General features: G+C 33.2%; 1 long non-coding RNA gene across 1 annotated transcript in view; it reads left to right on the plus strand.

Annotated features, from left to right (window-relative positions):
- The first annotated feature begins 2,247 nt into the window (after window positions 1-2,247).
- The window catches only part of LOC128243651 (uncharacterized), a 53,340-nt gene continuing 42,552 nt past the window's right edge, over window positions 2,248-13,035 (plus strand). The window contains exon 1 of the long non-coding RNA XR_008262875.1: window positions 2,248-2,343. This is a non-coding gene — a long non-coding RNA (uncharacterized LOC128243651). The remainder of the gene's footprint in view (window positions 2,344-13,035) is intronic.

The following is a 13,035-nucleotide window of genomic DNA, read 5'->3' on the forward strand; positions in this document are numbered from 1 at the left end:
CGAATGTTATTTTGGGATTATATGATTTGCAACTCAATACACATGTATTACAACAATTAGTGTCAGTCTAACACTCTACAGAGAGTTATAATTAGTATAATGAATAAAACATTGAACTATTCTAATATCAATAGAATATCAATGACAACGGTATATAGTATATTCAGCAAATTACAGTTTTAAATTAATGGTAAGGATTTTGGTTTGGAAACATACCACTGCCTTTAAAATGTAATGAAATCAAAACTGGTCAATCTACAATAAACAAACAACAACCCATCAAAGCAAGAAAGATGGAATGAAAATAAGCGAATTGTAATTGACAGCTTCAATAACTCTACCTTCAAAACATCTCACTTGAAAGTTGATATGCAATTAAAACAATGAAATTGTAATATAGATACATCCTGTACATCCTTTACATGCTTTTATTACCATTTCTTCGTAATTTTACCTTTTGGTGTACACAAGTTACAATCATGTGTTTAACTATATTATGAATAAGTTTTTCTGTATTATTGGTATTAGAGAAGAACTCTGCGGTTTCAGTGTCATCGCAACTCGGGCGCATAAGAATGGAACATATCGAAACTATTTACAACTTACTATCATTGTTTTAGTCGATTAATAAATGTGAAAGAGATCACATTCCACCGTTGAATTTGGCCTTTGGTGACCTCGTAATTAACGATGGATTAAAAGCCTGGATGGAATAATTCTTCAGCCTCGTAAAAAGGTTAGTTCTTTCCAAATCGTTTCTATATCTTTATGGCATGATGGATTGTTGTCTTTGGATTGCGGGATGTTTATTTGTTGAAATGTCGTATTTTGAAGTACGCTTAATTTCTTCAAAATGATCGTTGTTTTCTATTTGTAGAACGTTAATGAATTTGATCATACTCGGATTAACGAGTATATATTATAAAAATACTTATTTCTAAAATCGGTTCGTTAATGACATTTCAAAAAGGTAATGGAAAGTATCGACAATGCCGCAACTATCGAATTGTCTGCAATACATTTTATTGTACGGGATATTATTCCAGCGTCATATTTCTACTTTGAATTCAGTTTTGCAAGCTCGCAATTTAAACACCAACATCGCTTGGTTTAAAGGTAATGTTGTTAGATATTTTTCAAATTTGAAATCACGTTTAAATGCTATGTAATTCATACTTTTGAGTGAAAAAGTCATGTAATCATCCAAGGCTATATAGGCTGTTGAATTAAAAACTTTTCTAATGGAGTTAATCCATTTAAAGTGGGTGGTGCCATAAACACTGTTTAGCTCACCATAGAGCGTGTATACAGGAGTGGATTTTGTTATTCTTTTTAGAAATGATATATGTATTTATTCGAGGCTATTAGTATCGGGGTCGACCCCCCTGCCTTCAAATGAAAACATCCGAATCGGGAGGATGGTGTGGTCAAATAGTTCAAGGTGGAGATCTATCGGCAACTGTAGGTTAATAATACGTTTAAAATAAACCAATTTACCTATCCATGTGCCATGTTTATAAACCAACCTTCTGTTATAAGATACGTCTTTTGGTCTCCAGGTTTTCAAAGATGTATTCTTACGGCTTTCTGAAATTAATATCGTCTTGCTAGTTGGCATGAACATTCATGTCAATATCAAATTGTAACGGTAATGGTAAAAATAATGAAATTCTCTGCACAAATTGATAGAATCACAAAACAAATAATAGTGTATTATGTTTAAATTCAGCATATTCCAGGAAGTACCATTATACGCAATATGGATAACTTTAAGTGAACACCAACAATGTAATATCCTCCTTTACTAAATTAAACAACAATAACATAGCCAAAAGTAGTCAATTATCCTCGCTGTTTCAGTCGAAAATGAGGCATTACTAAACACTTGTAATGGACCTTGCTATATGTATGCAAAGTGTCACTAGTACCACGTGTATACACTAAATTTTAGGTTAAGTTGAAGGGTTTGAACGACGACGACATCGCCGACCCCGACGGCAAAAACACCAATGATATGACAATATTTCAAAATACGAATATAAAAATTAATTGGCAACTGTTAAGCCTACGAGTAGAATTGCATTTTCTCCCCAGAGCAAAACTATGATGTTCTTGTTGCCACATAATTCATTATCTTTGCCAATGAGTAGACATATTTATACTGATGATTACGTCGATATTCACTTTATTTGCAATGAATACACATTTGTTCGTTATTCTTTCTAACTCTTGGATAGAAAACCTTTCAAAATAGTGTCATTATCATTTAAGCTTTTTACCAGAAAAGCGATAAACTTGCAACAATGATGGTTTATTTTTGGTTAGCTACTAAATTATCAACAGGTGAGTGAACTTGTAAAATGCCGGAAGCGGCAGTATAACATATTATTTATGTGAGAAAGCCTTGTGTCTTAAATCTTTTTAGTAATAGTTAGCTGAACTTAAGTTTAATCCGCATAAAGGGCGGAGTGAACATAGCGAAGTAGCGCTTCTGAATCATTACAATTTTACTTCAGTTTATGTTTCTGACTAAGAATACAACCTCAATGGCTTACACATTGTCGACGCCAAACCTTACATAGGGAATGCCTAGTCTCTTTTAAAATAAATTAAGGCCACACCAAATTGATATTTCGTTCCTCGGATTTACTGCTCCTATTTTTTTGAAAAATGCCCGCACCTCCATTTTGATCGCCAAGCAGATTTTTTTTCAGGTAATAATTTATTAAAAGGCTAAAAATAATCAAGTATAATTTTTCAACGCTAGTTTTCGTGTTTTTGTAAAGGGAAGTTACCGATGCGTAGTGTTTTTATACTGTATCTCGATCGGTTTAGCATGGGTTTCAATAAATTCAATCAAAATGGCGGCTTCCGGTATAAACAATGTGGCTCGAAGTTTGGAAATTAAATCTTATTTTTGACAATAAATATGTTTTGAGCATGCTTGAAGTCATTGGTGATCGTCTCATGCACTAAAGGATCATTATTTAAAGAAATCATTATGCAATAAAGCATGTGTATCAGAGACTGGTAGCGATTATATTGCGTAATTAGTGACTCGTTTTGAATGGAAATCGGAATGATCAACTTAGTACTGTACTATTTTATTCAAGTCATAATACAAGGGACCAAAATTTTACCTCGTTACGACAATGCTGAAGATGATATGGAACATGAGTCATTGTTTGGTCCAAATTGATGTATCAAGCTCATTTTTATCAAATTCTGACAAAACAACAGTTTTGAACAAGTATCTTTTCACAAATAGCGATATAAGCACTGGTCTGGATATAACTCAACATAAGTAAGCGTAAGTTTATCACCTTATATTTTGTTTTTATTTGCAGCATTATCCGGGATTGTAATGCACTTGTCAATTGTAATCACTGCCCCGCCCACCCCTCGCCCTTGTTCCAGGGGTATACCGGGGACAGCAGAGGCAATGGGCTGTGTTTTTACCTTACAGGTGCCCCCCCCCCCCCCAGTGCCTAGTGAATGTGGTTTTGTCTTCATATTGAAAATAGTCGGGAATGGGCCTCACATAGGTATTCGCGGTTGCGGGGCCATTTGGCAAGGATTTTACCAACAGTGTGTCCTTGCAGGTCGGGTATTTTATCCGGGTTTTAAGAGACCGGGAGTCAAAGTCCCCGCTATTTCCGGACTTAGGGGGGGGGGGAGGGGGCATATAAAATTGGCTGGTGCATAAAAACATCTAAATAACCAAAAAATATCCTTCTTTTTGTTTTAATAAGCACATGTCATTGCATTTCCTGTGATAATAAAAACAAAATTTAGTCTATGTTAAATGGAGTCTGATGTTTGATGATGCCTGTGTAAGTGATCATTTTTTACAAATACAAAATCAATCCTAAGTTATGTCTAAATACAGTTGCATATGATTTTAAACTGATTCAGGTAGATTTATATAAGTCGTTTCAAACATTTTACTAAAAGCAGGGTTATTTATTATTATGAATGATCGTCATATTAAAGTACGTTTTAATTATGTTTGTACTAAACACGGATGAATAAATATTGTGTATTCCGACATTTTCCTAATGTCCATTAGAGGTTCAGTTTAAGATGGCATTAAAATGGGTTTAAGGGCAATAATTTTGAACAATCCTTCTTATTTATATTGAATATAAGGAAAAATATATTTTCGCTCTTCGCTCGCTTCGGTTTTAATGAAAACTGACAAAATTTTATTTTTATTTTTATTTCGCTCGCTCGCTCCAATTTTTTTTGCCAAAAATCCGAAGAACTAAACATTAATTTGGTGTGGCCTAATTGACAAAACAAATACCTGGCTAATATGTATCATAATGAAACGATCATGGCTGTGTAATATTTCAACGAATCAAAACAATAAAATAGCGATTAGGCAATCATACTTTCAGAGAATATTCTGCCAAATGCTATAAGCTTAGACGAAATTATTCACTTTGCTTATAAAAAACATTGCTCGGCGCTTCCCCATGAACTTACACTCACTCTTTACTATTATTTGGCATAATACAACGTCACGTCATTGATTTTATTTATATTTTACATTTCTCGTATATACATTCATGAAGCGAAACATTCAGAAATACAAAGCTAACTAATATAGGCTTAGCTTTCGCTAAGCCATCAGGCCAACAAGATGTACAACTGATAAAAAAATGATCTATAAAATATTTGTAAAATGAATACAAGAAAACAAAAAGGAAAATATAATAAGCGTCGTTCGTACATATCGTCGGAATCAGTGATTTAACAAAAACTTCTCCGTAATCAGATTGTGATGGTATAAAGTTTGATGCCGATTTCCCCTCTTGATGTACGTCAAAATAACAATGAAAACGCCATTGTGTGAACACAGCAGTCTCGGTTTGATTGAACCTGTCTGACTATTCTATAAACAAGAAATATTGCTATATATTATTTCGGAGGGCCAGTTTTACTGGTAAGAAATCATTTACTACAAGAAGTCGAAGCAAGCTCACACCAAGTTTGGGAAAATGTCATTGACTATTGGACCAATTGTAACTTTGATTAACCTGAAGACAATGTGAAGGCGAAAGCCATTCTTATGTTACACTGGTCACTCAAACGTTTTATAACCATTTTTATGCGTGTACTTGAAGAAACGATTTTGGTTTAAAGGCCTAGTTTAAGGAGTGTCTGGCATGACAATCCCCTGTTGTCCATACCCTGCTAAATGCACTGATGTCACAGTAGTGGCCAATTTCCTGTTTATTTATTTTTGGTTCAGGACCTTTCAGAGTCCATTTCTTATTGAAGGATTAAACTAGGCCTTAAAGCGTAATTCTGAGAAAACATATGAAAGAAACGGATACAGAAGGCTTTTCAACGCTTCCAAACATAATTATGTGTCCGTTACAAACTTGTACAAAATCTTTAAAGTTTGCAATTCCAAATTTAATGAATTAAACAAAACCATATATTATTTACAACGCATTTTGTTTTTTCGCTGGCAAAATCTTCGAGTCTATGTGGAAGATAAGTTGTGCTGTTAACAACGAGTGCCGCTTTAAAGTGTCCTCGATCTTAAGACATACCATTAAGCAAATTATTCTTCAGATATTTGTATCACATGACAATTTCTATCAGTTAATAAACTAGCGTGTACTTAAAAGGCAATGTGAACGTTTTCCTCTCGTTGTAATCTCTGAACTTAAAGCAGATAAGAATAAGCTCATATTTTGCTTATTACTTATTTAGTGTATATTTAATGTGTAAACAGAATAGCACACACGCCTGAGGTGTGGTATTTTAAAAATAAGTAGAATGAGGCATAACACCTTTTTAAAGAAACAGGGTCCGTATTCACTAATATTTTAATTATGAGTTTCAGAATCAGGCCCAGGCTCAATTAGGTACCAAGGCGGTACCTTACAATCCTTGCTAAACATACCTAGTTTTTATATAAAGTATATATAAACTGTACTGTTTGTGGAGTTTTGTGCTGTTCTTTCATGTTTCTTCTATGTGAATTTTTGTTTTTGTGTTCTATGTCTTTGGCGTCTACCCTGCGCCATTAAACCGGATTTATGTTTAAACTTTTTGCTATTGAGCTTGTTTCTGTAGTTTTTCACATAAGTAACCAGAAAACTGAAATCTTTAATGTTTTAAAATGTCTATTTTGTAAATTATTTTGACAAATAATGTGTGGCTGATTGTGAAACAGATTATTCCTAACAGATACAAACATATTAAGCATTTGGTTTTTCTGTTATAACATTTTACAACAAGATTAAGGTTAAGATTTTGCAATTCTGAGTCTGAGTTTCGAATCAGTCTTCAATAATATAATCATATTTTACACACTATATATCTTGAAAGAAAATGTTAATTTCCAATACTTCATTTTCATTGATGTATAATAAGGTTAGGAATTGAATTGCAATATGCACAAAAACTTTATCTCTTTCAAATATAAGAGAACAAGTGGGCTCTGTAAATAAATACTTAATCTGACATCATACAGATAAAAAATAAACCTGTATTCGTTCAACGCTACGTATACTCTAATAAAAAACTACATGTTAATTATTTCTTCCAATACTAGAGGAAAACTGACTTAGTTTGTATTTACAACACCCACAATATTTATGCAAAAAGCTACAGAAACAAGCTCAGTAGCAAAGAGTTTAAACATAAACCCGGTTTAGTAGCACTGGGCAAACGCCAAAGACATAGAACACAAAATCACAAACAAGAAACATAGGAGAACAGCACAAAACTCCACAAACAGCACAGTGCATACATACTATATATATATAAAAATTAGGCATGTTTATCAAGAATTGTTAGGTACGGCCTTGGAACGGTCAGTAAAATGTAAATTTACTGGGGGTTTAAACCAGTTTATGTGCATAAACCTGAATCTTATCCCAACAATCCTTAATAAAGATAAAACGCAAAAGGTAAATCATACCAAAGTATGCATTAACTTGAGGAAACTTATCCATAAAACCAATAATAATAAACGTATAGGTAAACCCCAAGTACTTCTATGATTAGAGATCCCAACTCTATCTGCAGACGGAGGGAAACAATTCAGAGCACCTAATGAAAAACTTTTTCAAAGATACAATGCAGTTATTGTTAGAAACTAAAAACATCCCACACAGTCTGCCTTATAAAATAAAAGGTTTAAAACTATGTGATCATATAGTTTCATAATAAAAAGCATCATTGTATTTAAACCACATCGATGAAATCTACAAGTTTATTTGCTTTCCTTTCAAATACATCAGTACCCTTGACTTCGGAAACAAACACCTAAACTAGCATTTTCACAGATAACAACTAAGAGGTCAGTTTAAAAAAAAGTTTATCCAGTACAACAGTTGAATATATCTGTTCCAAATGCTCTCATTTTATAACAAACGCGTGTTTTTCTCGGAAGGACATTGGCCTTCTCAACATTTCTAAGGAGCAAAACTTTCTCAACTACTCGATCCTGAACAAAAGCATCCTTGGAATTTAACATGATTGATTGGCGTACATAATGTTTACACCTGGTGAAATTTGTACCAGCAGTGGTTAATGGATTTCAGTATTCCACCTAATGACAGACGAATCCACAGCATTTACTCATTCGAATAATGTTATAAAAAAAGTGTTCTATTTTTGGCGAAAATTTGTCAAACAAGACCTGCATTCGTTAGTTTTTCATTTTCAGAACCACGTTCTTAGAACAGTGATACAAACATGTACACAAGAAACTATGTAAAACAAATTGCCTTCCAAAGTAGGAAAAGTTTTTTACAGATGAAAGTAGTATGGCGTTATATTTCTTTTCTACGCTTTAAAGATATCTTTGTACGCGTCCGTATAGAGTAGCAGTGAGATCAAATAGGGACGGACTGAAGTTATGCCTTGTAGTGATGACAACAGTAAACATAAATACAGACAGTAAATACTACCGATGAGCTAATGATTACAACATATCCAGACTAAATTATTGTGCTTTCTCACACATTTTGAAGAGGTGGTTACATTTTAAACAAAACCTGAAACAAGAAAAGATAATACAGCTTAATCTCGATCATAGCTGCGTTCTTCTTATTCCCACACAAATCGTCTGCTATGCAAATGTGGAGGCATTTATTCAATTTATTTTCCATTTATATTCATGTTTTTGTTATTCTCACTCATAGAAAAACTGCTTGGAAATTTAGTTATCACTTTTCCACCACAGCTGAAAAGCGATAGCACTACACGAATGTATGTTTATTTTAGGAGGCTTTAATAACAGGTGAAGACGGTGATTAAGAAATAACTAAAAATATACAGAACTAAACGTATTATGTCAGAAATCAGTTTCTTAAGGCATTCTTTAATCGCAATTATGTCTTTAACAAAGAATAATCCGTGTTATTTAAATGCCTTGAATCATTCTGGTTAAACGCCTTTAATAGATATTGTTTAAGTAGGATTCATACAAAGGATTTATTTTGTCTCTCAGTATTATCGTATTGGATTGTTTTTCAAAGAGGTTTATTCAAATTGAATGTCGCAAGTTAAAATACGTACATTGCAAGGCATTTCAAGCATTTAACCTTTTACAATGCTCAGAATGTTTATGATAGCATAATAGTGATATAAACGAAGAGGATATCATAACAATCATCTCAAATATAGTTCAAAGGGCATAGCGATGTAAAGTTTCACTGTATCATAATAACGGTACACATGGCAATAAGTGCATTTTTCCAAGTAACACGTTAATATCAATTTCCCGTACATGTCTAAAACTTAAATTCTCTCTAACTACATTAACAGTGGACAAACCAAGGAATGGTTAAATTTATTTCAGCTCTGAGTTCGGTTAAGGATGTATTCGCTTAGCTAACTTTAGCAAACCGTTTTGTTTTATATCCATGCTGCATTGTAGCGCATAAACAACAGGCGAAAACCAAATTGCGCAATTCAACCGCAAACAGCTTATCAAAATGCTGGGTTCATCTTCTTTCTTTACCTTGGAGCCGAACTTATGGCCACGATAAGGCGACAAAGCAACGATACACAGTACACTTACGTGAATCAGCACTAGACATTATTTAAAAATATGTTTCAGGTTACGCAGAAATTCATCTCAGTGATAATGCCAAATCGAAAAGAACGAAATGTCCTTGTAAAATTTGTCCTTTCAAATTTTGTGTATCTTAAATAGCCGATTACTTTTACTAAACTTTGTGTCAAGGGATATTAGCTTGCTATCATACCGCAATGAAGGTTTGTGATGTTAAACTATGCGAATTGTTGATGCGCATCAATCCAGATATTTTTGCAATATTTGAATGTTATTAATGTATAGTGAAACATATTTAATTAATATTGTAAAGGAGATTGTTGTTAATTATAACATTAAAACGCATTCTTGTTAAGGTAGGACTATATATTTCTTCCGATTGTAGATGAAATAATGGAAAAAACTGCAATAGCTTTATCTATAACATATGTTAGTTCATTAATTTTATGTTAATACTTTTGAAATGATACCAACACTGTATGGTGGTTACTAGGTTTCACGACGTAACATTTCTGCCACTGTCGCAGTGAAATCAAAGTTTGAGTATACATCGGATAACTAAAATGCAACATGTGATGGTTTACATGTGAGATGAAATGGCGCTTTATAAATTGTTATATTCTAAGTTAAAGTTAAATTTACATTTATTGATAAAGGATTTTGGATAAACAATACAACTTTAAGATTTAGTCGTCCTGTTTATGAGTCTGCTCGATTTAAACAAAATATTAATAATTTATTTTATATATGTGTATATAAATTCAATATACTGCTTGTGTAGAGATTTTCTTTAGTGTCAGTTTGTTATACATTGCTATTATATTCCCGAATATGCGTTCTATTTGAATCAGTTAAACGGGATAAACAAATAAGCCGAAGTAGACGGTAATATTTGATGCCATTTTCATGCACTATTCTAGAACAGATGTGTTCTAGAATAGTGAAAGAACGTTTAATGGTATTTTATATTTAACAACTTGAAGTTTTTAAATTAGCCAGTTAACGTTCTCGTACTGTAAAAGATCCCAATGCACCATGTTCTAGAAATTTAATTTCTTACAATGCGTCCCATAAGTTTCATAACTAACTCAATCATTTAGGAAATATGCTTGTTACATATCCACCTGTCTAACTTTTGAAAACTTAAAAAAAATAAATAAAGACATTAGGTTTATGAACTAGCTTTGATAATTAGAGATGGACCGTTCGTGAAAACTTGTTACAAATCATTTCATTCGAGCTTTAATATAGTTCGCCGAAGAACATATAACTTTTTAAAATGTACATCAATATGTGAAATCAGTAATTAATTATTAGTTCGTTGATAAAATAACCCTTATTAATCTAAGTTATTCAGACCATAGACTCTTTTAGAATAAGTTATGTTCTGAAGAGCAATCACTACGGTTTGAATGCGACAATCTGGTTTACGAACGTAAGGCAGATAACACATAACATGAACCAATGACACTTAATTCGTCATAGGATGGGTGATACATACAATACAAACATTTTAACAGTTTTGACATTCGTTTACGTTTTTGTCCAAGAAACATCTGATTTTGTTATCAATGCCTTCAATTCATTCAGATAAGATAGCTCACAATAGAACATATTTTAATCGTTCGTGAAACTGTCGAAAAATATTATTTTTTTCTTAAAGCGTTAGTAACGCTTTTAGACATAAAACATAATTTTTCAAACGTGCATATGAAAAGCTGTGATCTGATCTTTTGTCAGCAATCTTGGATCACTGGTGACCAAAAATTTAGGCAAAAATTAGCTCATTTCAAGAGGAAAAGTAAGAAAAAAGTTGTCAAAACGGTCTATATGTAGGAGTGCAGCTTTAAACGAAAACGCTGAAGCGTTCATGACCTTGAACGATATCAATATTTATCCCTACCGATTTTAGAAGAACTAAAGAACAAAAATACAACTGCAATAACGTAAAATATAACGCATATTTCGTTCATTCATTTGGTATGTAAGTACCCTTCAAATAGATACCAACACTTTCTGGCGGTTACTAGGCATCACAACGTAACGTAACATTTACGCAATGAAATTGAAATTTGATCTTACATCGTTTTTTTTCATTGAAACATCAGATGATTTAAATGCGAAATGAAAAAGCCTTTTATAAATTGATACATTTTAGAGTTTATGGGGTAGTTAAATTAAATTGGCAAAGTGAATCGTTGGATTGCTTCTTAATATAGAATATTATATGCAATTCACAGGCATTAAATGCAAATTTCAGCATTTTCCAATAATTTTGTAACTGCTTAACGATATCTAAATGTACCTTGTGCGTTGCGGATACAGTATTTCTTTTTAAGAAAAAGTGCGCCTAACTGCACGCAAACGTATCTTTAATTCGTAAATAACGTTGAAATTGTGTCTCTGTTTGGCTGAACGTCAGTTCGGAGAAGATTCTTTAAACAACTTTGTATGTTTAAATCAATGTAATACCCTTTTAATAAGACTAATCTCTATTAACTACCAGAAAATCGTGTAATACAGCCGGCAACCTCAGTTCATCCCTTTATATCATGGCTATAATATTCCCTAAATGTCGCCCATTACAATGCATACCTGAAATGTTAAACTGTTTATCTGAACTTAATATGCATGACGTAACACACACTTTTTAATCGTTAAGGTGTTTTACAATCTGCTATTTTGTTTTGTTATCATAATTTCATCGATTCTAAAATTAAAGAAATATTTTTGTCAGTGTTTTTGAAAGAAAATGCCAAAGGTAGTACTAAAGAGGACTGGGAGTCTTTGCCATTTCCCTTACTGTCCGTCAAACTGACTGTTATTTGCAATTTATGCCACGCTTTCAGAGTTTAATGCTGTCAACAAGTCATTAATACTCGAGAACATTGCACTGAAGTTTGAAAATTTGATGTGATGAATGTAAATTGTATTCTAAAGCACAGTGGCTTGATGACAAAGGCTCATTAAAGTCACAATAAATAATTTCAATTAGCCAAAATTATATTTTATATATACTTGAACATGTATATCACCAAAATAATACATTGCAATAAACATAAAACGAGATTTGACAAAATTCTAAAATACCCTATACTGTAATATGAAACAAGTGAAGAATGTTCGCCCGGCGAAAATGTAAACAAAGACCAATTCTCGTCGAAAATTATAACTTCTTCGTAAGCTACAAACAAAATACCTGGCTCATAGATGCAGTGGCCCGTTATATACACGTTAAAACCGGTATTCCTGTCGAGAGAAACAATATACGACGAAAATGCTACAAAATGCGAATTATCACAAGCGCTAGCCAGACAATGTTCTGTCAAAATGCCGTGGTACCCAGCTCTCCTTCATCGATTAGCGAAAGCGGCCGAAGGGCGGGAACCACCGGAACACTCAACGCTTTTCCGAGGGTTCCCGTCCTTCGGCCGCTTTCGCTAATCGATTAAGGCGAACCGGGTACTACGTCTTTTTGACAGAACAATGTCTGGCTAGCGCTTGTGATAATTCGCATTTTGTAGCATTTTCGTCGTAAAGAAAGGGGAATACGTAAACATGTTTAATATCAGTATATCAAAATCATTCTGAAAAGGACACCACTTATGTTCGGTATATTATCGTAGGATGTATACTTGGATACGCCGGCTCATAACATACAGTTGAGTCCTACGTTACGTTATGTAAAACACTTTCTACATAAAACTTTCCTCGGGTTCAATACGTACTGTTATGATATAGTTGAATTGCCCAGTTATGAGTGTGTAAAGTCCAAAATACAGATACAAACTGTCTGCTAAATCTATGTTTGATTTATTATATTGTATCCTTTCGCAGTCGTCAACAGAACAATAAGCCAATAAAACAGAATGAAATGGTATCTCCGGGAAACCGTGTTCTGTCCCATAGGGATAGGCTGGTAAAGGAATGTTATATTTTGTCTTCAGTAAACTGTTATGATTCGAGGGCAGTACAAGAGGAAGTAGGTC

The sequence above is a fragment of the Mya arenaria genome, chromosome 2, assembly GCF_026914265.1.
Source record: "Mya arenaria isolate MELC-2E11 chromosome 2, ASM2691426v1".
NCBI lineage: Eukaryota > Metazoa > Mollusca > Bivalvia > Myida > Myidae > Mya > Mya arenaria.